At 42.9% G+C, this 25,862-nt stretch overlaps 2 long non-coding RNA genes across 11 annotated transcripts in view; one reads left to right on the top strand and one right to left on the bottom strand.

Annotated features, from left to right (window-relative positions):
• LOC307226738 overlaps positions 1-25,862 on the bottom strand; it is a 142,408-nt gene that overhangs the window by 94,981 nt on the left and 21,565 nt on the right. For 4 of the 10 annotated variants that reach the window (XR_013843551.1, XR_013843552.1, XR_013843553.1 and 1 more), the window contains exon 2: positions 21,041-21,206. The exons of 1 other annotated variant lie outside the window; for it this stretch is intronic. This is a non-coding gene — a long non-coding RNA (uncharacterized lncRNA). Of the gene's footprint in view, positions 1-21,040; positions 21,207-21,858; positions 22,809-25,862 lie in introns of those variants that run through there. 5 more of the 10 variants (XR_013843555.1, XR_013843556.1, XR_013843557.1 and 2 more) reach the window with 5 other exon arrangements.
• Positions 6,601-7,759, top strand: LOC307226759. Its single transcript, XR_013843562.1, has 3 exons — positions 6,601-6,783; positions 6,928-7,007; positions 7,631-7,759. It is a non-coding gene; the product is annotated as an uncharacterized lncRNA (long non-coding RNA).

Here is a 25,862-nt window from a genome sequence, read left to right as displayed (position 1 = left end):
GTAACAAATGATGTGGCTGGCACAGCTTGCTCACTGACCATAAAGGAACATTAAACACTCATTCTGACCCCGTAACCATCTTCCATCCAGACCCCAGACTCCTTAATAGTTATCAGATAGCAAGTGCAACAATGCATTCTTTTAAAGCTGTTGCTTTCCTGTCACTACTGTTGGTGTTTAGTCATGTACAGTATACTGTATATGGACTCCTTGATCCCAAGAAAATATCAAAATGTTCCTTTGGGAGGATATTATTCCAAATATAAGAACTTCCTGCAATAACAACCTCTTATTTCTTAACCCCTTCAGAACTCTTTCAGTGTCTGTTTTGAGTCACTAGATGCTTGCTACAAATAGAGAACTTAAATCATCTCAGCCCATCCAAAATATCTCTCTCTCTCTCTCTCTCTCTCTCTCTCTCTCTCTTTCTTTCTTTCCTTAGTTGTCCTGTGGTAAAAACAGTTCAGGAAAGGAACTCTGGTTATGCAGGACATCTTCCTTCCTTTGCTTGTGATGCACTTCAATGTCACACTTCAATCTATACCTGCCTTTTTCTTTCTTTTCTTTTTTTACAAAAAGGAAGCCCAAATCTGAGGCATATTCATGAGTTAACAACAAGTAGTAATTATATAAACCAAAAGATAAGTTGGTTGGGAGGTACAGAACAAGCAAACCGCAACATAATTTTTTATTTAAAAAAACCAAAATAATCCAGGGTATTTGGACCCCTGAGCTATGCTGGAAAGTGAGGCTAAGCATACAGTTAGCTAATCTGTCTGGAGTGGGTTTATCCAAACCCATTCCAAAAAAAGAAATATGAAAATTGATCAACTTAAAAAAAACAAACAGCTGTGAATGACTGTTGAGGGAGAGGAATGGAGGGCAGGGCTCATAAGCTCAGTGGGGGGAAGCACTGGGGAATTGCCCATTGCCTCGTTCTTCCTGTCCCACGGACACACCCTCCTGGGGAGAATGCTATACAGCATTCCCTTTGCAGTTAGCCAGATGACCAAGGGCTCAGTTTGGTCTGGTTCTCAAAAAGAATGCATTGGCCAGAACATGTCACTATAGCCGTGAAATAACTTGGCTGCCCAGCTTTGTTATCTGTTTGGCGAGATATCGCTGACATCTGTCTGAGGTTTCTGTGAGTACCAAAACACTCAAGAAGCACATACAGCAGCAGATGAAACCTTGGAATCTATCCAGCAACCTTAATGTGGCTGAGAGGGTTTTATATTGTGTACATGTCCTCCATATATCAGACGTTTCCAGACATGGCAAGGCTGTGCTGCTTTCTGTTGCTTTTCCATGCAGGCAGCTGTGCAGCGACCCAAATGACTACAAGCAGGTTTTCAATATCCCGTCTGCACAGCCAAAGAAGGGTTCTTGAGTTTAGAGCAAAGGGAAGTTCTGAAAACTTGCTGCCTAAGCACTCATTAATCTCTTGCATTTGCCTAACTGGCAGTGGCTACACCCATCCTTTCCCAATCCCCACATGTGTTTCAAGACTGCACTTGCTGCGGTCCAGCTGCTGCAATCTAATTGTAGTTCAGTAAAGGAGTGTTCAGACAACACCCACACTGAACATGAGAGAGCCATGCACCTGCAACACTGATGTTCTTGTCAGCCACACATTTGGCATTTGTGCAAAGGAGCCCTATATGCTTGCAGAACACATAGGTGTTCCTCCACACAACCAGGAACTCTGGCTAACCCTGCTTTTCACCCTGTGTGGCTGTGTATGTATATATGGAGGGCTCATTCACTAATAAAATTGTGTGTCCTGTCAGCAACAGCAGGGGGGAAATTCCAATGGGTATATAAGAATTTCCACTAATTTTTAATATTATAAATAGTCTGGACATAGGTGGCAGATACTCCATCTGGATTTCACTGAGTGACCAGAATGGGATAGGCTTTCTGGGCCACTGTCAAATAAAACTCTATATACTTAGGTTTAGAATATTATAATGAAGAGGTGGGGAATCTTTTTGGCACCTTGGGCCACAACCTTATCAGGATCAGCGCCATGGACCAAATTTGACAAGTGGCAGCAAGCAAAACTTGCTAAAACAAGTTCCACCCCACTCCATTTTAGCAGGACTTTTGATGCAAATCCCTTCCAGAATCAGGAAGGGGGTTGCATTGAATGCTGCTGAACTAAGCAGGATTTAACCCTTGCTTATCAGCTGATGGCACACAAACAGCTCCTGCTTCCCTGGGAATAGGTCACTGCAATCAAGCTGGTCATGATGTAGGGGAATTTCTGCCTGGGCGGGAACTCAGCATGACTCAGATTACCTCATTAGCCTTTGGAGGGAAATATCTTTCACTGAAGAGTATATGTTCTTGAAGTGCAGCCAGCCATTTCAGCTCCTTTCCTGTTTATACATAGTGTGTGCCAAATTACACATACATCCTGTGTTAACCCATTGAAGGCAGTTGCTTTGGGCCTTGCTCAGGAGTTTTCCTGTACTTTCGCCACAGAGTGGTCCAAATACCATCCTTGTTCACACGTTCATGGTGTTTTCTTTTATATTAATTAGTCTGGCATTGATATCAACTTCTAGTCCCCTATAAGCATGGGAGGGAGGGATCCACTGTTCCTCCTTTTTGCTTTAAGCAGCACCTAACGTTGTGTTGCCACTATTGTAGCATTGTTGTTGTTTTGTCCTGGGACAAAAGGTAACTGCATAATGAAAAAACAAATGTGTTCATGCAGCATGATTTCCAGGCCCCTACCACCCTGACCAGAGCACAGGTGGTGGTGGCTTTAAAATGTAAACCTCTCCCCACTTCCCCCATCTTCCCTCCTAGGGCAAACAGCAGATTTGGGGAGCCATTTTCAGCAGGAGCACAGTGCAGGGGTAATGGGTTAAACACTCCCTCCTCCACTGGTGTCATGATGCCAATCCAGCTACAAGCCCGCTGATGGCTGGTTAAACCACACAGAGAGACAGCCCTTAACGTAGCATGTTTGGAATTTCCCCTAGGTGTGTAAATGTCACTTACTTGTCATACCACATGGCACAAATGGTTTCTGGTATTAAAAAAAAAAATCCAACTGCTATAGTAACATGTTGTTCCTGCATTATTAAGTCGACCACAGCCCACCAGCCTTGTAGTGTGATCCTGTAGGACCCGACCAGCCCTCTTGCTTTTGTAGTTCCAGGTAGCAGAAACAGAAGGCTTGTGAAGCCCATGGTCAGCCACCACACATGGAGGGTGATGGTATTCAGCTTGGATGGCCTGCTAACTGGCAACAGACCCCACTGCTGGCGGGTGCTGCTGCCAGTGGTCTGTCTGCCAGCTACAGGCAGACGGGCTTCAGAGAAGAAGCAAGTTGTATCAAGTTTTCCTTGATCAGGAAGCATGGGGAGCTACCTTATACAAAGTCAGACTACGTGTCCATCTAACCCGGCATTACCTGAGGAGAAGCCGCTCTCCAGGGACCCAGGCCTTTCCTATCACCTGCTGCCCATTCCTTTTTGGTTGGAGATGGCAGGGATTCAACCTGGAACCTTTTAAGTGCAAAGCATGTGCTCTGCCACTTTGGCTGGGGTCCCTCCCTTTAAAAGAAGTATGTTGCAAGGGGCTCACAAAAGTCTCTCACCCAGTTTATTGACCAGGTCCACACCTGCTTAGTTTCAGTGTTACTGCAGCACAGTTCCTGTTGTTGAGCCCCGATTAGTTCAGCAGCCTTAGCAACAACCTTATGTTGAACTCTCTTTTTTAAAGCAATGCCTTAGCAGACCAGGGAGAGCCTGCGCCTTATCCATTAATCTGTTTCCTCAGCCTTTCCAGCACAGCATGTCACCAACTATGAAAAGCAAGCTTGCATACTCAACTCTCTCACACACCCCAGTAATGATAAACTAATACTCTTCTTGATTACAGCTCATTATTTAAGCTTCATAAAACACTCAGCCAATGTATTATTATTAAGAGAATAATGCAATAATTAATACGGGGGTTAATTGTTATTCCATGCTAGTGCTTTCCCAGGAAGTGGATGTTATCTCTCAGGGCCCACACTGCAAATTCCAGACTGATGTTTCCTTGAGAGAGTTCCTAGCACAATAACTTGCAACAGGCCCAAGGTTGCTCTAATTTACTGCACAAGATTTGTTAAGAGCACAGCTGGCACAGGATGAGACAGCGTCACCTCATCCCTGTACAGGCCTCCCTTGGACGCTTCTGTACAATCTTTTTCCTGTGTTCCAAAATTCATCCCTTATGTGCTGCCAAAGCTAAGACCAAGGAGTATTCATGTGCATGTATAGATGAGACGAGAGTGGGTATCTTATTGCAGTTGGGTGACCGTCTATAATCTTAACTGTTAAAACAGAGTGATTTCAGTTTACCTGTTTCCATGTGCTAGGCAAATCTTACCACCCACAATCAGAATGAGCTCTATGAGCAGCAATCTCCCCCTAATGGCTACCAAACATGGGTGGGCAGGAGGCCCACTGGTGGTACGCCCAATGGTGGAGGCCAGCAAAAAGCCCCACAATAGGGCATTCTCAGGGTGGGATCAAACCAGTCCATTGGAACCTGAGCCAATCTCCCTACTATCATGCAACAGCATCCAGTTCCAATATGGACCTAATATTTGTGCCAGCCTGGAATTTGCACAGGGATCAGGTCTGATCATTATCCCCTCCTTCAATTGCAGCAGGCATGAGCAATTGTGGGTGTGGCAGTGGATCCACAAAGACCCAGCAACAGGGTGGGGTTTTTAACTGTGCCCTTAGGGAATCAAAATTCCCACTGGCTGGCTGTTGCTTTAATTAAGCTTGCAATGTGTCTGAGAAATCATAAGTGCCCTATCTCCTTCCAATGTAACTGGAACTGCAGGGTCCCTCCGCCAATCTTACACTGGTCACACAAGCAGCCTCTGAGCTCTTAAACAAATAAACAGTGGTGCCATAAGAAGAAGCCTTTGGGACGGAAGTCCAGGGCACCCACTCTGAAGAATGAGCAGAAAGGCCCCCAAATGGAGTCATTTTGAACTCACAGCTGTCCATGGAGGCACAGGTCTATTCTGTGTCCAGCGCATCTGTCTACCAGAGACCCTACCTACCCGCAGACTATCTCGCCAGAGTGGTGCATGCTCTGGTTATCTCCCGCTTGGACTACTGCAATGCACTCTACATGGAGCAGCTGGACTGGTGACTGGGAGTGGCCGCCAAGACCTACATTGGCTCCCGAGCACAATTCAAAGTGTTGGTGCTGACCATTAAAGCCCTAAATGGCCTCTGCCCAGTGTACCTGAAGGAGTGTCTCCACCTCCATAGTTCTGCCCGGACACTGAGGTCCAGCTCTGAGGGCCTTCTGGCGGTTCCCTCACTGTGAGAAGTGAGGTTACAGAGAACCAGGCAGAGGGCCTTCTCGGTAGTGGCACCTGCCCTGTGGAACGCCCTCCCATCAGATGTCAGGGAAATAAACAACTATCTGACTTTTAGAAGACAGCTGAAGGCAGCTCTGTTTAGGGAAGCTTTTAATGTTTTATTAGTTATTGTGTTTCTAATATCCTGTTGGAAGCCACCTTGAGTGGCTTGGGAGGCCTGGCCAGATGGCCGGGGTATAAGTAATAAATTATTATTATTATTATTATTATTATTATTATTATTATTATTATTACAGTGCTGGCTTTCCACATTTTGTTTTATTTATTTTATCTAACAAAATTTATATACTGCTTGAGTATAGGAAAACCTCTAAGCAGTTTACAAAACTACCTAACTAACTAAAAAATCCATTTTGAATAACATAGGACGCCCATTGGTCCATCTGGCTCAGCAGTGATCAGTGACTGGAAGTGGCTCTCCAGGGATTCAGACTGGGGACTTTCCCAGCCCTGTCTGAAAATGCTGAGGTTTGAACTGTGACCTTCTGCATGGCAAAGCAGGTCCTCTGCCACTGAGCTATGGCCTTCCACACATTATCGTCTCAAAGGGGGTGTGGCATAATACCGTTAAGTCCAGAATCTAACACTACCTAAGTGCAGTAATGTGAAAAAGAAGCCAAAGAGCACAAATGAATTGGACCTTAGAATTAGCTAGTTCCTTCCTGTAATCATAGCAGTTAAATTTGCAACTTACAAAGTTTACTATCTATAGGATGCCATTCTACTATGCAGAAATTTGTGACATATTTAATTTTCCCTCCTGGTGGGCTTTTTATTAACTTGATGCATCTTAGCACCTCCATTGATATCACTTAAAACATAAAAGGGGATTCCAGCCAGTTGCTATTTTGGGGTGGGATTCAGCCACATACCACCAAATTTAGGTTGTGCAGTTACGATTGTTTGGGAGGTATTGTGAAATGAATCAGTTACCCTCAAAGATCAGACTTTTGCAAAAAGAAAAGTAATAGGAAAATGCACTGGAAACTGTGGGGTAAAACTGGCTTTGATGCAGCAGCATCTAACCTTCCCTAACCTGCTCAATAAACAAGTTTTCTGGAAATACCCAATGAAATTATGTTGTAGGACATCGTATTTGACATGTTTTGTAGATGTTGTCAAGCACCCATTTTAAGTATTACATCAGCATGAATATGAATATACTTTTAAAGGAGCCTCTCCAAACTAAATAGAGGCACTCTTTGCAACTTGTGCTTTGCTAACCCATGAAGCTTTTCCTTTTCCTGTTACAGTACATCCCTTCCTAAGCTTCTTCATAAAAAGAGGGAGTAGAATACCTTTGTAAGTCCCTTTTCTCATACCAAGAAACACTGCCTGGTAAACTCACCCTCAGTAGATTGTCCATTTGGAAGGTTTGTTTTTACTTTGTCCTGTAAGTTACATTGAGTGGCTCAATTTTTGAGCTAGAATGGTGGTGTGTAATTGTCCTTAGTACATAACAAATAATAATTACATAACAAACAACCAAATAACAAAAGTATTTTCTTCTCTGACAGTGGCACTCTTAGGGTCAAGTACAGCACAGAATCTGCTACCTCCTCTCTGGAGATGATACATTGGGAGAGAGAGGAAGAAGGTAACCTTGACTCTCATGTTGTTGACACTTCATCAGAATTAAGTATTTTGTTAAGAGGTTATCTTCCTCTGCAGGATAAAATTTTAAAGTCTCACAGGTATAAGGCTCATTGTCGCTCCAGTATTTAGTAGGCCTAGTAGGACTAGGAAGCCAGAGCAGTAGCCAAAAGATTAAGCATGGGAAAATGGATATTGTCAAGGTTTGTTTTGCTTAACGGGAACTGCATAACAAAGAAGATAAGGATACTCCACAGATGTTTGTGAAGATTATGAAGTCTGAATAGAATCCTAGAGTTAAAGAAGATTATATAATTATCATTGTTATTAACAGTGTTGCGAATGGATAAAGGCAAGAGGAATAAGTTACAATGTAGGAAATATGATTTATGATTATATGGATAGATAACTATAACTGGATATTTTTTTCGTTCTATCTCCACTTTCTTCCACAACACACAAATATAGACACTGCTATGAATAGCATATAAAAGTCATTTCCAGAACTATGCTATACTGATGTGAGGAAGAAAGTAAGTAGGCTGCTCTTTGGCTGACTTTAAACCGGCCAGCTGCATTTTGTTTTGTTTTTTGGTTGCATGTGTGATTTTTCTCTCTTTTCTTAAGGTCAGCCTCAATGCTCAATGAATAAGCAATTGTAAATCTGTACAAATTTTATTGGATGCAAACCATATTAGCAATGGCTTTAGAGAGGTTTTCTGAAGGGTAAAAACATTCCACCCTCATTCATCACGAAAGTAAGAGCTAGTTCAGATGCTCATCATTCTCGGGACTAGATGTGTGGTAGGGTGTCGGATGGGATGTGCATATTTGCTTGACTTTGATGGATGCAATGTTGCATATGACGTGTGGCATACATTCATATGCAAATGACTCCTGTACCCTTTTTTCTAAGATCAGGCACATAAGCCACACCACACACTATATGCATGGTGGAGAGGATACATATATGCCTACAGGCTTTCCAGAGTGATGAGCATGTAAAATGCCTTTTACTTACTAAGCACCCCATTTTGAAAGTTTTGGTAAAACATGCAACCCAATTTAACTATGAAAGGAATGCTGGGTGCACCCCTGTAATCTGTTGTGATATGGAGCTCATTTGTACAGGGGTGGGTTTTTTTTTAAGATAAATGCTGGAAGCAAGCGTATGCATGCAATGTGCAACATTATCACCATGGAATCAATGAAGAATTCACTCAAGTTAATGCCACTGTATTCCATTAGAGGCAGCATTAGGCTTGATTGCCTCATGTGTTTCAGGTAATCCTATTCATGGTTATCTGGCTGGATATACCAAGTGAAGAGGACCCCCCCCCCAAGTTCCCTATGCAAGTTACACATAAGTTCCCCTTTCTGCAAGTAAAAGATGTCCAGACAGTACATGCTCATTTTGTTGCTCGCTCTTCCTCTTTCAGTGGAAGCTCTTACATAGGGAGGAAGAAAGTGTGGTCTGTTAACCAGATATGTTTCATATGTGCACCAATATGGAGAAGTACATAGGGGTGTCGTAGCACAATATATTTGACTACAGGCCCTTATTTGCATGATTCTGTCTCTGTATACTAAGGGTACTATTAGAATATGGCTCAGGGGCTTTAAGCATGTCCAGGGTCTTTTGCATTGGTCCCAGGACTCCTTTCACCCTCCTTCATTTTGTTAAAACGTATTTAAAAATACCTTTATCTACAGGGTTGTTGGGCATGCTCCAAAGCACAGTGCCAGTGAAACCAGAGCCACTCACCATCTTAATGTGCTCAGAGACCCAAATCTGCATCTATACATCAGCATTTGCAAATACTATAGATTTGTCTCATGTGCTGAGACATTGCCCTGAGTTATTTAAGTATCAATCACTGCATGCAGATATATGTGGACTGATGGGCTGCTGGGATGTTGTAGTTTGATGGTACTTAAGCGTTTGGGAAATGACAAACTTCAGAGAGACAAGAAGAGGATTAAAGAAAAAAACCGAACATACATGCTTCCCAACACTATCATCATTTTAAGAAAAATGTTTCAAATTAAGCTCTTCGTCATACAAACAAGCCCTAATATTGATTCATGTTTTCCTAAATTTAGTATTTAACAGTGATATTAATACTATGATGAGTAGCCAAAAAGGAAACCATTCAGATCAATAGCTGACAATAAAGCTTAGTAGGCTGAAATGACTTGGGAGGCTTGCAGTAAAATCCACCAACTGGATAGCTCAGTTAGTTAGTGCGTGGTGCTGATAATGCCAAGGTTGCAGGTTCGATCTCCATATGGGACAGCTGCATATTTCTGCATTGCAGGGGGTGGACTAGATGATCCTAAGGGTCCTTCCAAGTCTATAATTCTATGATTCTGTGATCTTCTTGATAAATGGGGGTATTATATGACGCGGCTTTGTATTAAGTCAGACCACAGAATCATCTATCCCAGCATGTCTATTTAACTAGCAGTGGCTCTACAAGGCCCAATATAGTTTTAGATGGCAATGCCAAGGATTAAACATGAGAATTTCCAAGGCAAAGCATGCTTGCTACCAACAAGCAATGGCTAGGAAAATAAAACATAAGTTTCATCCACACACAAAATCAAAATGCGTTAGTTTGGGGATAAATAGCTAAACAGCAGCACAGAGAAGCTGGGAGTAGAGTCAATCATGTGAGCACAAATATGTCAGCAATGTGACATTGCTGCAAAATGTCAAATATTATTTTGGGTCCTATTAGCAGACACAAAAGATCTAGGTCTAGGACACTGGAAACAACTGGGGCTTTGTATTCTTTAGGCCTGAGATGGAGTAATGTCTCACGTCAAGCTTCACTTAAAAGAGAAAGACACAAGTCAGTCTACCCCAACTTGTAGTTTTGGACTACAAGTCCCATTAGCCCTAGCTAACACGGTCCAAGAATTCTGGCCAGAGAAGATACACTGGAAAGTAGAACATCCGGGGGGCCACTAGGTGGCGCATCGGAAGATGGCTGACAATAACATCTCTCCGACCCACACGAGGTAATTTGGAGGCTATGATGGGGGTAATTAGCCTCCTTAACCCCCCCCCCAGGATTATGGGGGGGACGGCCCTTGCCTGCTGTGCCCTATACCACCCCCGAACTTGTGGGGGTGGGGGCACTAGGCACAAAGCCCTCCTGTGGGATTTTCGGCACTCCTCAACACCGTCCCCGATTCGCGCCGCTGGTTGCAATGATCTTTAAAAGAAATAATTTGGACATGATTAATTGCACATACAGCAAGGAAAAAGGGGAGTAAATACTGCTGACAGAAGAGACAACAATAAAATACGAGAAGAACGTCAAGATACGGTAATGACTGAGGGGGGAGGGGGGAAAAAACCTGCCTCTACCTTTTTATGTGACTTAACAAGAATCCCCCTCCCCTAATGAGTCAAAAATTAAGGACTTAAGCTGTGGATTTAAGGCTGTGTGGAGATAAACTTTCGATCCAAAGCAATGTTTCAAGATGAAGCTGGAAAGCTAAGAGTTTTGGAGTGACGCAGTCAGGAAAAAATGCCATTCGCCATTTTGTGAGGCATTGTGGGAGCTCTTGGGTCTGGGAGGAGAAAGAGAGAAATAGAGTTGTTTACATATCGTGAATCAACTCCTCGGTGGGACTTAAGAGCGACAAATGCCAAAATTTACGATGGAAAAAGTGATGTTATCTACGAAGGAGATATATGGAAACCATCTGGACTTAGTGGAGGAACGGGAAATCCACACAGGATTATTACACTTGCTATCGGCTTAAGGAGACTAACAGAAGAGATCGTAAAGGAAAAAGAGAAATTATACGAACAAGATATGATGTGGCAACACCAAGATAAGACTGGATAGAATTATGAACTTTGTTTGGACTGATTGGGACTGATTTGGACATTAACGCAGTAATAAGAAGATGATCTGAATTCCCCTTTGGATCTTGAAGTATGGGTTCCCCCAACAAAATTTAAAAATTGGGCTTTGTAATTCGGAATTTATATGATGTGATTTAATTTGATGTGATTGGCCAGTTAATAAAAAATATTTTAAAAAAAAAAGGAAAGTAGAATATCCTGTAAAAGGTATAGATTCCACAATATATCCAGAACTGGAAATTACTGGCCTATGGAAAGCCTGCTGTTGGTGACGGTGATGGAATACATTGCTTAGGAAAGTTCTCAAGTTACCGACTGGCATTTATGAGAAGTTAAGCATCAGTGAGGGACGCAGGTGGCGCTGTGGGTTAAAGCCTCAGCGCCTAGGACTTGCCGATCGAAAGGTCGGCGGTTCGAATCCCTGCGGCGGGGTGCGCTCCCGCTGCTCGGTCCCAGCGCCTGCCAACCTAGCAGTTCGAAAGCACCTCCGGGTGCAAATAGATAAATAGGGACCGCTTACCAGCGGGAAGGTAAACGGCGTTTCCGTGTGCGGCTCTGGCTCGCCAGAGCAGCGATGTCACGCTGGCCACGTGACCCGGAAGTGTCTCCAGACAGCGCTGGCCCCTGGCCTCTTAAGTGAGATGGGCGCACAACCCCAGAGTCTGTCAAGACTGGCCCGTACGGGCAGGGGTACCTTTACCTTTAAGCATCAGTGAGAGATAGCTTAAGTTGTTGCAAACATTGCTTCACCATAGAAGCTTGAACTAATTTGCTCTCGAGATTTCTTCAGGTCCTGTGATGGTGATGCTGTGATTCTGATAAGGATTTACATGTTCAGAATCAGCACATGATACAGCACTTATGGAACTCAAAATACAGATGGTGGGAGAACATATTTGAATGCTTCTATGTGTAAAAAAAATCTCCTGCAGCTAGAAATCATATTCCAGTGGAAAAGGCTAGTTTTGGATTCTTTCCCCTGGCATGCTGTATATAGAAGGATTGATCCAAATTGTTAGTTTAACTTAAATTCCATTGACGTCTTGGGAAACTACAGTATGTCATGATTAACTTGCCCCATTGATTTTAAGTGCACTTAAGTTCAACTAGGGGGACGCAGGTGGCGCTGTGGGTTAAAGCCTCAGCGCCTAGGGCTTGCCGATCGAAAGGTCGGCGGTTCGAATCCCTGCGGCGGGGTGCGCTCCCGCTGCTCGGTCCCAGCGCCTGCCAACCTAGCAGTTTGAAAGCACCTCCGGGTGCAAGTAGATAAATAGGGACCGCTTACCAGCGGGAAGGTAAACGGCGTTTCCGTGTGCGGCTCTGGCTCTGGCTCTGGCCAGAGCAGCGATGTCACGCTGGCCACGTGACCCGGAAGTGTCTCCGGACAGCACTGGCCCCTGGCCTCTTAAGTGAGATGGGCGCACAACCCCAGAGTCTGTCAAGACTGGCCCGTACGGGCAGGGGTACCTTTACCTTTACCTTAAGTTCAACTAATTTAGCTTGGGTCCAACTTGGAGAGTTTTATTTTACAAAGGCTTACACAATTACACAATTTCCCCTCTTCCATTCTGAAGTGGTGCAAAGCCACTGTCTAGAACAACCAGCATTCTGATTTGATCAGCAGATTGGTCAATTGTTAACCTGACTACATTGGGCCATTTAAACTAGATAATTTGTTGTCATTAAGTTAATAAGAGTGGAAGGCAGTTGTTTTTGATTGTTGGATATATTTTAAGTAACTATGGGTTAAGTAAGGTTGGTTTTTGGTTTTCCCCACATAACACAATCCTGCTGTTACTAAGCTTTTACAAGCTGTAGTTGGAGATGAAACGAACAATTCAGGTAAAATAATATCTTCCCTGTGTTCTTTTCAAACTTTCAGCTTCAGAATGTTCCCTTTATATTTGTGGCTGGGTTCTTGCTGGAAAGGAAAAGCTCCTAACTGTTCTAACGGCAATTTCAAACTGATCAGAAAACATGAGAAACCCATTTGAGAAAGTGTTTTGAGAAGATCTCTATATTTTATTAAAGTTAAGTACATCAGCCCTGCTGACTCAAACCAAAGGCCCTTGTATCCTCTTCTCACAGTGGCCAACCTAGATTCAGGTAGGTAGCCATGTTGCTCTGACACAGTCGAAATATGTAAATAAAATAAAATAAAATAAAATAACTGTCCAGTAGCACCTTAGAGACCAACTAAGTTTGTTCTTGGTATAAGCTTTCGTGTGCATGCACACCTCTTCAGATACACCAAAACAGAAGTCACCAGAAGTCCCACTATATATAGTGGGAGGAGAGGGTGGGGTGGGGTTTTTCTCAGGAGGGTAGTAGGAGATGGGTGATTGACTCAATGGGTATGGTAAACCTGTTGATGACTGTTAACTGCAATTAGTCCTACAGGAAAAAGCAAGGGATAGTATGCAGATGATTAGCATATATAATGAGACAGGAATCCAATATCTCTATTAAGACCATGTCTCTCCATAGTTTTCAGTTTAGTGATAAGTTGTAATTCAACAACTTCTCTTTCAAGTCTGTTTCTGAAATTCTTTTGTAATAAGACAGCTGCTTTGAGATCCTGTATTGAATGTCCTGGGAGATTGAAGTGTTCTCCTACTGGCTTCTCTGTCTTGTGATTCCTGATGTCAGTGGCCAACCTGACGTCTATGGAAAACCCACCTGAAAGACTTGAGCACAACACTTTCCCTATTTGAATTCTTCAGCAACTGTTATTTATGAATATACTGTCACCAATACTGGGGGAAGGACACTTAGCCAGGGTGAGGAGTAGCTGTTGGCAGCCTTATCCTTTGTGAATTCGTCTAATCCCATTTTAAAGCTGTCCATGTTGGTGGCCACCACACCATCTTGTGGCAGCCAATTATTCAGTTTCAGTATGTGCTGCCTCTTGTCCTGTCCTGAATCTTCCAATACTCAGCTTCCTTGGAGGACCCTGATCCTAGTATTATGAGAGAGGGAGTTTATTAATATTAAGTTTAGGGTATTTTCAGGTCACTTTTCCAGGTCCAAGTGACTGAAGGATGCATGTAATGTCCTTATCTTCTTTGGGCTATTTATTCAGTCTTTCCTCTTTTTGTCTTAGCTGCAGCTGCTGTTGATTCCTCTATACCTCTCTTCTGAATGAAGGACAATAAACCCATTTATTTCCCTTTGGTACATCTCTGCCCTTATCTTACCTCCACTTCTGAATTAGTTCCTCTGCAAGAGGGAATTCCTTCGCCTGAATTAATTGAATATCCTTTTGTTGATCTACTGCCATAGGAACCAGAGTGCGCTTTGTAAAAAATCCACTTGAGTACATTTTGTTACGCAAACAGCTCTGGACACAGCATTGTCAGGATCATTTAGAAGACACCGGAGCAAAGATATTCCTTCCTCCTCCCCTGCCTTCGGGAATTGCTGCTCACACTGTAGACACTCCACAGAACTGATTGCAGACCTTGAGCTGCTCTGTTTATATGACTTGTTCAGTCTCCAATTGCTCATTGGTCCAGTCATTTGGAAAGCTGCATGGAGCTGTCCCACAGGGAATTAGAACATGGTGTCATTTTAGTCTCTGCCTTTCCCAGCCTGATGTCTGTTTGTTTTTATTTTCTTTGCCACAACATCTGTCCCACATCGTGGAGAGATTTCACAATTTGGAACTTGCAGCAAATACTGACACAGGATCAACAAGCTCCAGAAGTTTGCTATTAGCTGCTGCTTTTTTTTTCTCTTGCAAAGGACACTGGGTCAACTACTTGTTCTCTATGGATCTCAAACTGTCTGTATTTATTTTACTGTTCATTATAGGGCCATGTTGGAATCTGCAAACAAACCATCATCTCTACTGCAGATGCCCTATTTGCATGTGTGGATTCCATTTAGGGTCCAAATTAGAATTTCCATTGGATCTCAAATAAAACGGATTTCAGGTTTTGTAAATTGAGTGCTGTTGAGCTCTGTAGCAACATTTTAGCGGCAAATCCCTATATCCAGCCTAGTGTGAAGCTGTTATTCCATCAACCACTGTCTGTGTTTATGAGGCCTAGCTTCTAGGAAAGGGTTTATGTTTACCTCAACACCCCTACATTCCCACAGCCAAGTCCCAGACACTTTGGGGCCCCTGTGAAAGAATGGAAGAAACTGGAGCTTTTGATTTTATAGGTGACAAAGGACAGAGCTGAGTAACTGCATGTACAGTGGGACCTGTGAATAATGTGGCTTTTGGCAAACGTTCAGCTGAAAGAAGGGCTTAAATCAGTATTTATTTTCAAGTGTGTTCAGAACATAAAAACACTTAAAAGTTACTGTTAATTGTCCTGGATTAGAATAGTGATACACAGTGCTCAAATTACTGAGGGAGCAGGAAGAAAGGGGGTGTTAATTAAATCCACAACCCCTGTCCTAAACTCCCACCAACTTTAGCCAAACTGTATCCACTCCGTAGCCTTGTAAAAATTGCAGTTAACAGAAAGGAAGAGGCCGGCTCCTCCCTTGCTCGCCTCTGATTCGAAAATTGGATATACAGATTAAGAGGCTGGGTTTTTCTTTATTACTCAAACTCATTTTTGATTCAGCACAGAAAGCCATATTTGCAACTATTTGAGGGCAAGTGTTCATGTTCTGTATTCACAGACAAAACTGGAATTGGAAAGGTACCGGTACATTTCCTAACTAGCAGATAATGGTGGTATAGCTGTTGCTGAAGTATAAACATGGCCTTCAAGGTACTTTGCTAGCTGATGCAGCTCCTTCTCCAAAGACTCAAAGTGTTATTTGGAGAAGGGGCTACAGGAGAAAAAACAGCTGGGGAAGCTGCAAGGGGAAGACAATCTTCCCTCCAGATGTTGCTAAACTACTACTCTTGTCATACTTGCCCATTGGTCACGCTTGCCAGGGCTGATGGGACTCGTAGTTCAGCAACATCTAAAGGGCCAAAGGTTGCCCGCACCAGGTTTAATCACATCTTCACCTCTCCACCACTTCCTCCCTGCAAACTACCAACTCCTGATGCCACATTGCTGCAGAAAAGCAGAGGTGAGCATTTGCATACATGAATTGGTCAACCTAAATTCCCTTTGACTCCATGGTTTCCTTGAGGTATCACAGGGCACGTGGGAGCTCAGAATAAAAACCTTCATTTCTCTTTCTCCCGATGAGCCCTTATTTATTAAGTAATAACCCTCACTATTTTTGAGGGGGTCAAACGAGATGATATTATTAGCTCGTATCTATGCTCTAAAGTGCAGGATTGTTTTTGTTACACAAATTGCAAGCACAGAAGGCCTGATTCAGATCAGGAACCTAGCATGGCAGCTTGCCCATTGCCAAGGACCTGACTTGGCTCACCCCCTTTCTGCATGCTAACAATTAGGATGGGGGGGGGACTCCCATTTGCTTTTTTCCCCTTACACAAATTGCAATCACAGGTGTACCAATCTGATTGGGACCAGTGTGGGAGGAAAACTGTTAACCCCCCCCCAAAAACCCCATTTATTATTTTTGTTGATGTTGTTGTTATATGCTGCTCCATGTCTAAACTGACTTATAAGCTGTTTACAAAATATAAAAGGCAAATATACTAATTATAATCTATGATTAAAACATACCATAAAGCAGTATCATAAAAATAATACAACAGCAAAAACAGGAGATCCAGGTCAAGGGATCGGGAAATGCTGGTATAAACAGATGTGTCTTCAAGAGCTGGTGGAATGCCAATACAGATTCTCAAATCTCAAATGTCAACAGGGAGGACATTCTATAGATCCTGTACAATCAATAAGAAAGCCTGCCTTTGCATTACAAGTCAGTAATCATTGAGCAGCAGCATGACTGATCTTATAATGCTCTTATAGGGCTATAGATAGGAAGTCAGTGTTTCCAATAACCTGGCCCAGTGTTGTTTAGGGTGCTATATGTAAGTAACATATTAGGTCCTTTCAAGATACAGTGTACTTAAGGGCATGGCTATGAAGTTAACGTATCATCTAGCTTGGCCTTCAGTGTACCCAATGGAATTCTAAAGATAGGTCCAAGTGACCTCTCTATTCATACGCCCAACTGTTTTAGAAACTATCCTGATATAACTTACTGGATTGTGTGTTTCTTTTTGGCATGGCCACACTGTTTGCTGTTTCTTTCCTATCAGCAGTTATGTCCTGGAAGCCAGTAACTTAATTTATCGGAAGAGGTGTGTGGAATCTCAAGCCTGCTTGGCAGCCTCACTCACTGACCTTAGCAAACTAAGGCTCTGGTGAATCAAGAGTGATGGCAGCTGCGTATTAACTAGTTCCCACCTTCTAACAAAAAGGTGCTGCCCTTGTGTGCCTCCTCAGCCATAGCACCGTGGGAGAGAGCTGTGTCTCACTCAGCTAAGCCTGCACCTACTAAGCAGGCAGGATCCCATTGCTGGGCTAGAAGGGAGGGAAGATAAGTGTTTTAATGTATTTTTAATCTTTTGTTGGAAGCCACCCAGAGTGGCTGGGGAAACCCAGCCCAGAGTATTAATAATAAATTTATTATTATTATTATGTTTGGGGAATGTGACTATGAACACACAATACATGCAAAGCACATTCCTCTCCCCCCGCCCCAAAATCCTAAGAACGGTAGTTTGTCAATGGTGGTAGGATTTGTAGCTCTGTGAGGAGCAAACTACAGTTCCCATAATTGTTGGAGAAGGGAAATGTGTTTTAAATGTATGGTATGTGCATGGTTTGTGTTTTCCTCACTCCAGCAGCCCACCTCAAGTTTGTAATGCATGGTCTGGGAACTCACATGCCAATAGATCCACAGTCAGTTAGTTGCACTGGGAACCTTGTGTGATGCATTTGTGTGAGTTGCTTTCCCTTGTAGGGACAATAAATTGCATACTGAATTTTCAACATTAAGGGACACAAGGAATGAAGCGGAACAGAGGACTCAGTGGCCCTCTTCTCTCTCTAATTGCTCTTCTCCCTTCTTGCCACTATTGCTACTGCTTCCAAGAGAGGGGTTTCTTTAAAGAAGCCTTTGTGTGCATCAGCACTGATGCAGGTAGTAATATCTGAATGTTTAAAAGAAAGTGACAGGGCAGCATTTATATATCCATGTCTTCCCACCTCTTCCACCACCTTGTCAGTTTCATCAGAGAGTGGGGATGGTGAAGGTAATGCCAGAGGGTCAGGCAGGTCACAGAGAGGGGCAATAATCCACACCATCACCAAGTCAAAACCTATGCCTCCAAACCAAGTAAGATAAGGGAACCAGTCAGTTTCCATTGACTTAGGGATCTATGGCTCTCTCTTGAGGCTCAGGTGGCCTTGGTGGCATGAAGTTCCTTTCATCAGCACTGGCTGGTGGCCCAGCCATGCCCCGCCTAACTTCTGTCATCTATGCTCTGGTAATCTCTAGGTTATATTACTGCAATGTGCTATACATCGGGCTGCCTCTGAAGATGATTCAGAAATGTCAGTTGCGCAGAATTCAGCAACCTGGTTGCTCACCAGAGCAAGATGGATTTTGCATATAACGCCAATCCAGGCCCAACTGCACTGGCTTCCAATTAGTTTAGAGGCTCAATTCAAAGTGCTGGTTTTGACCTATAAAGCCTTAAACTGGTAAAGACTGCAGTGTCTCAAGGGCTTCTTTCCTGATAGGAACTAAACCAGCCCCTATAATCATCATCTGAGGTTCTTCTTTGTGTGCCTCCTCTGCGAGAGGTCCAGAGGGCAGGAGCTCCCCACTTATAGAATGTTCTCCTTAGGGAGGTTCACCTTGCACTTTCGTTACATATCTTTAGGTGCCAGGAAAACATATTCCTCTTCTTCCAGGCCTGTAGGCCTGCAGCTAATTAAATAATCTATGGCCTTTTAAACCATGGGGAAGGATTTATTGTTTCTGTTTGTTATGTCATGCATTTTTGTGTTCTTATATTGTAAACTGGCCTCTAATCTTTGGATGAAGGGCAATATAGAAATTTTAGTAATACTGTATTGGCCTGAATATAAGACGCACCTGCAAATAAGACACCTTTAAAATTCAAAGCTTATTTGCCGGTGCAGCCTGCCTCCTGGCACTACCACCCTGAACGGGGGGTGTCTGGCTCTCCGTTTTGAGTGCGCTGTGTGCCTGCCTCCCAGCACTACCTCCCCTTTTAATTGGCCATGTACCAGGAATTGAATCTGGGATCTTCTGCATACAAAGAATGTACTCAACCCCAGAAGATGCCACCTATATTACAGCAGCAACTGTGTAATAGTAGGGAATATGAATCATCAGCTTCCTTCTCAAGCACTTTTGATGTTATTTACATCAAGACTTAGTAGTACAAATAAAATGTGACAGATATGTTGGAAACCACCCTGAGATCTATGGGTATAGGGCGGTATACATATAAATTTATTTATTTACTTATTTAATGCTAATTAGTTTTGCAGAAGATGAGAAGAGTTCATTTTCTGAATTCCTTAATCAAGAGCAAGTGGATTTCAGGTGAGACTGCAGTTCCTACAGTGATGGGTGAGTCACACTACACCTTTGGGATCATGGTGAAGGACAAAAATCACACATTTCAAAGAATGGACTCCAAAGCAGAGAATCCTCTTGCTTCCCTGGCTCTGAACCCTCATCCTTGGTATGCAGCATTTTTTGTTCTTGCCCTGCTGTGTTACAGAGTCAGCCATTTAGTTCCTAGGTGAAATGACACATCTGCATCATCTTTCATCTTGGTCAATTACTGTAAAAACAATTCTGCTAAATCCCAGAATTTTAAAAGATGATGATAGTACTTCATAAGTCATGTTGAGATTTTAGTTTTGTTTTAGAATTGCATCAACCATAAGCCAAAGTTAAAAACAAGGCATGGCAACAAAGTAAACACAAGCCATGTACTGCACAAGTCGAGATATGTAAATAAGGGAATATAACTAAAGGGCTGAGACATCTTCAGATGTGGTTTTCAGGCTCATGGCTTCAGAAACTTGTGTGTGGGCCATTGTGTGTACAGGGGGCAGAGGGCTCAATGGAATTTAGTATCTTGTGTGCCCAGGCTCTGTGACCTTATTTACCTATTTTACATTTTATAGCTTACCCTGTAGTCCAGGAACATATGCTCAAGGCTGCTTACTGTATATTAAAGTTAAAACACAAATATAAAATAGGGTAAAACGCTTAAAGGAAACAATTCACTTCAGCTAATAGCAGGAGCATTTCCAAGTGACAAGATGCACAAACCATTGGCTAAATACAGAATTAGGACTGTAGGCAGAATCCAAATTGGAGAAATCACAAACTGATAAATTTGGCAAAATTGCATTTTTCAGCTCACCTGCCGTTCCAACATACAGTGGTATCTCGGTTTACAAACTTAATCCATTCCAGAAGTCTGTTCTTAAACTGAAACTGTTCTTAAACTGAGGCACACTTTCCCTAATGAGGCCTCCTGCTGCCAGTGCCCTTCCACCGTTTGGATTCCATTCTTAGACCGAGATAAAGTTCGCAAACTGGGACACTACTTCCGGTTTTGCGGAGTTCGTAAACCGAATAGTTCCTAAACAGGGCTGTTCTTAAACCGAGGTACACAGTATTTGAATCGTTCCCTGAGTCTTAGATGGCATCTTCCCTGTGGATCTTCACCACAAGGTAACTCAAAAGACACCACACTTTAGGGGAAATAGTGACAGGAAGACACTATAATAAGCTGGGGACAAGACAATGAGATAGGAAAAGAGACATACAGATCAGGTTTAGGCTTCAGTATAGATTTTTGCAATAAAATCTATGAGGGATAAAATTATTAAAATTAATTTTAATATTTTAAAGGGCAAAAAATAAAGAAAGAAAACTATCACTGCATAGCCAAACTTCTACTCTAGCTTCCTGGCCACACCAGGAATTACGGGAAAAACAGTTACGACTACGCCCCTTTCTAGGGAATAGGCTTGATATATTCAGCTGAAAGTGGAGACTATTTTTGGAACTTTACAAGGCATCTTGTATTCATATAAACATGAGGTTCTATCTTTGGAATAAAGTAAATAAAACAATGGCAGCTCTTGAACTTCCCCTGATACCAGACCAAGACTGCTCAGCATGCCAAAAAAACTCAATAAATTGGGTGGCTTCACCACATTAAAAATGGTTGCATGAATCAGCCCTTCTTTGTTTACCTTTCCAGCTGCCTTGGCCATATTAAGGCTCTTCACAAAACCCTCCAATGGTTAGTTATCCTTCTTGACAGCCAGATGAGATGCTTGCCATGGGCCAGGCCTGACCACACAAATGATACAGGCAGCCACTTAGAGGAGCAGCATTTGTAGGATGGTGACAATGCATCTGTAGGGGGGACAATAAAGCTGTGTTTGATCTGCAAAATGACCTTCAGAAATTGTGTCAGTGAATATCATAGAAGACACTGGGGATATATCTCTTAGTAGTCTTGGTTTAATCTACTAACTCAGCTCTTATACTTTACCAGGTATTTAAAAGTACAACTTTTTGCTTCAGAATTATACATGACATCTCCAGTTGAAAGGATCTCAGGTAACTAATCTTAGAAGCACCAACATAAGACCCTAAAAAGCAACTGCCACTCATAGTATCACACAATACAGGGACAGAGGAGCCAATAGTATGATTCACTAACTGTACATCAAAATTAAACCCCACACTTCCGCACTATTATAAATAAACAAATAAGCAAGCTTTACTTACACAGGGCCTCCCAATCACATTCTTAAATTCTCACGGCAGCAAACAATTCATAATAAAGTGTTAAATACAGCAGCTTCAAATAGCCACACAATTGAAAATAAGGGAAGCAATTGAGGGAATGGGAAGTAACCTGAGAGACTGAGGATACAACGAAACTGTAAACAAATACAGATGCATGTACTATGCAATTTGCCAGGGGTTTGCATATAGGGGTTAAAAAGTATCATTCATTTCCCTCTTTTAATGCTATCAAGCTTTACATAAACTTCCTTACTCCTTGGATGCTTCCTTTAAACTGCATCACTTTTCTTTCATCCTTCAGATTTCTCCTTCTGCCGATAGCCTTGTTCAGCTTACTTTTCTTCTTTACCCCATAAGTAAACCCCTAGCAAAGCACAGAGTACACACAGCTGCATTTACTCCCAATCGTGTGCATTCCACTTCTCAAAATCCGGTTCCCATTTCCCTTCTTCTTCTGCAGTGCATACTTTGTGAAGATGTCTTATAGGGAGTCAGGCCATTGGTCTGATCAGCCCAGCATTGTCTAATTAATTGGCAACTGCTCAACAAGATCTCAGGCAGGTCCTTACATGCCCAGAAGCTGGACTGCTAAATATTTGGTTAAGGGACTTGAACTGTGGTTGCACTGAAAGACAAAGAGGAAGACTAATCACTGCTTAAAAATAAAAATAATCAAGGGGGCAGGGTGTGCACTTAAGTCCAGAGAACAGTAAAGGCTAATTATTATTGACAAACAGGTTGTCTAACTAAAGCTCCAGAATGAGCTCAGGGTACACAGGTGAGTGTGTCAATTCACTTTGGGCAGGCCTGCAGTGGCATGCAGCATACCCAGTCATGATCTGGACCAGTGATGAAGCCCTCTCTAGTAGGGCTGGGCGATATTAGGTTTTCAACATCGTGGTATATCACGAGCCAAGCATCACAGTTAGAACAGACTCCCAGAACACATTCTTTTCGAGAACCAAGGAACGACTGTATTACCATAAAATGCACGCCTCATGCTTTATATAAGTAAAACAGCAAACTTTTATTTTATTTTATTTAAATGAGCTGCTGTATGTCTAAGCATATATGCCAGTTATCCCTACCACCCTAAAAAAATCCTGTTTTGCATAAAAAGGCAGAATGCATGTATACTAAAGGCCAGATTAAATATTTTAAGAAAGACAGAGCTGACGCTGATTGCTTTCTATCTCTTTTCTAGTGTGAATTACACTGAAATCAGCTGTGCTGTGCATTTTCCCTCTTCCACCTCCCATCATTGGATGGCAAGAGACACAGTGCGGTGATTGTTTGAATTAGACTTTACAAGGGAATGAGAGATGGAGAAGGGCAGAAATCCGTATCTTTCCTCCTGTGAGGGAGAAAGCAGATGGGGGGAGTTTTGACATTCATTGTGGAAAATAACAAGAAAGGAAAACTTAAACATGCCCCCCTCCACACACACAATTCCTTCTTCTGTTCTTCTGTCCACCCCCATGGTTGCTTTTTGTAAATAAAACTCCTAGCTAGCAGGGGCAACTACATGTGACTCAGTGTCACTTGTAATTTGGCCATGAGCAGTAACATAAAATTAAGAACTTAATTTTGAAAATTGGTCCGTGACTGATCATATGGATAAACTGCATGGTAGGCAAGCTTGTGGGTTTCATAACTCTCTCTCTCTCTCTCTCTCTCTCTCTCTCTCTCTCTCTCTCTCTCTCCCTCTCCCTCTCCCTCTCCCTCTCCCTCTCCCTCTGTGTGTACACATGAAGGAAGTAAAGAATCCTTAGCATGTGGCGTCTTTTCTCTCCTGGAATTTCCAGCTCCCTGCTTCAGCTTGTCTTTTCTAACAACTGATCCTCCTTCAGAGAAAAGCCTTCAGCTGGAACGGATTGCTTTACAGCAGCCTGCGGAGGGATGTCTGATACCTGAATGAGATCAAACATTCAGGCACTGTTCTCAGGCTGAGCTGCCATGTGGAAAATCCTGTCCTCCTCATGCAACAAGGGACACTGTTTGTTCCTATGGCTTGGGGTAAACTATAGGAGCAGAGAAGGGAGAAGGGATTAACGAAAAGGAGGGGCTGCCTATTTAAAGATCTGAACTTAAAACATCTGTTGAACGTAAATAACACTCTGCATTCCATGAGAAGGCAGACACCTCTACAGTTCACCTGCACAACTTGCTTCTTGCTTTGTCTGAACATGGAATGAAATTCTTGGAGGAGCTGAGAACTAGGACCCTGTGACTAGGAAGAGAAGGGTAGTGGCTGGTGGTGGTGACTTGTGTACAGCTACAGGTGAATGGGTGCTGAGTGTCAAGAGATAAATACTGAAGAGATCCCTATCAGGGGTCCATGGCAGGCCCCAGGCCCAAACTCCTGTTTGCTCAGAGGGAGATGGTGCCATTAAAAAAGCAGACGGTCAAAAGCAGACAGAACCCCTAAAAAGCACCCTCTCTTTGTGTGGGCTTCCTTCAGGAGCTGCAGACAACAGACCATGTTTTAGAAGCTTCTCACTTACTCTCCCTCCCCTCCCCACTCTTTTCAGTACATTTGTTTTGTTGGGACCAAAGATGTGAGGTGCAGGATTTGATCTCCTGACGTCTTGGTATTCACTTAAAAGCAGCTGCCAGGAAAAGGGAGTTGGATCAGAGCTGCAGTACTGGGAGAAAGCTTTCCCTACCATGCTGTTTCCTTGGGCTGACATACGTCTGGAATTTCCTGGACATAGCTGAGATTCATCCACCCGAAATAGCATCTGGGCGGAATTTCCAAAAACCGTCCAAGTTGTCCGGGGAAACCTGGGCATATGGAAACACATGTTGGAAATGTAGGGGTTTTTTTGCGAATTCGCCAAAAAATGCCTCCAAAACATTTTTGAGATTTTGCCAAAAAAGTTCAACAAATTTGCTCCAAATATACAATATGGCAACCCTACTTTTTCCCCAATTTAAATCACCCCCAAAACCTACTAAGAGGAAGAAAGTCAGGTATTTGTATTCTATCTGTCTTCTTCTCCCCTAGCTAATAGCAGCCCAGGAGTCTAATTTAAGAAATGGAAACAGCACATGGGGAAACGAAGCATTACTTCCCCTGATGACATGGTGGGGGCACAGCTCTACAGCATAAATATCAATGGGTTCTCTTCACTGTGTCTTGTTCTCCCCCCTCCACTTCCCTACCCCTATCTGTAGCTCCTCACCCAGTTGCTGAAGCCTGCCCAGTTCCTGCCCAAATGCTACTGTCCTGGGATGACTACTTACAGTTTTGGCTAACTCTACAGCCTACCATCACCTCCTCATGTTTTTGTTTCTGTACCACACAACCACTGAGCTACCTGGCTCTATCTTGGGCATGGTGCCATGGATGACATAGGCATAGATTGCCCATCTTCCCCTAGAGCCATGGCCCCATTTTAAGTCAAGCCTTCCTGCAGCTGCTAACCAATCGCAGCTCTTTCACCACACACCATATCAGTTTTTTGCCTTTTGCCATATTTTATTCCCTTTCCTCATAAAAGATAATGAAGTAATCCTCCAAGCTCTCGATATTGGACTTGGGCCCAATTTCCAGTTTAGCACAGGACTGAAAATGCATCAGCAACGATTATTTGTAGCTATGGTGTGTGAGAAAGCTGTGGTTTGTGTTAACGGTGGAATCCCCAGGGGTCAATTTAACACTCCCTCCATTTTTCAATTCACTGTGACAATAAATAAATAATTCACCACTCATGAAAAATGAGTCCCAAATGGACTGAGAAGCAGTCCTCAGTCATTTATGCTGGTATCCACCCTTTCTCTGAGGACTTGGAGTTTTGGCATGAGGACAAGAGACCCATGTGTCAGATTTGGGTTACAGCAGAATCCCTATAAAGGTGGTGATTTAAACAAGATGGTGATTTAAATCACAGGGCCTTTTCTTCCTGTTATGGGGGTGGGGGAAAGTCAAAAGCACTACAGCAGTTAGATGTCCAAATATTGAGGGGGTTTAGCATGTGCTTTATGAGCATGTGAAATTAGCAATAATGAAAGATGCTAACAGAATGTGATGACATTGGCTCATTAAGTGGCTAGAATCTAGACCAGGCTATAAGACAAAAAGTAAGTTAGGACACTGCTGGTTGCTGTGAAGGGACAGCACTTTCAACAGGCTACAGCTCTATCTTTAAACACCCACCCACACAATAATATTACTAGCAACAACAAAATCCTTAGGAACTAATTACTTTTTTTAAGGCACAAACCCTTTTAGGTCCTTGCTCTCCCATTTTGATA

Source organism: Podarcis cretensis (assembly GCF_951804945.1).
Source record: "Podarcis cretensis genome assembly, chromosome: 1".
Taxonomy (NCBI): domain Eukaryota; kingdom Metazoa; phylum Chordata; class Lepidosauria; order Squamata; family Lacertidae; genus Podarcis; species Podarcis cretensis.
The sequence above is the reverse complement of the archived record's forward strand: the minus strand, read 5'-3'. Positions and strand labels throughout refer to the sequence as shown.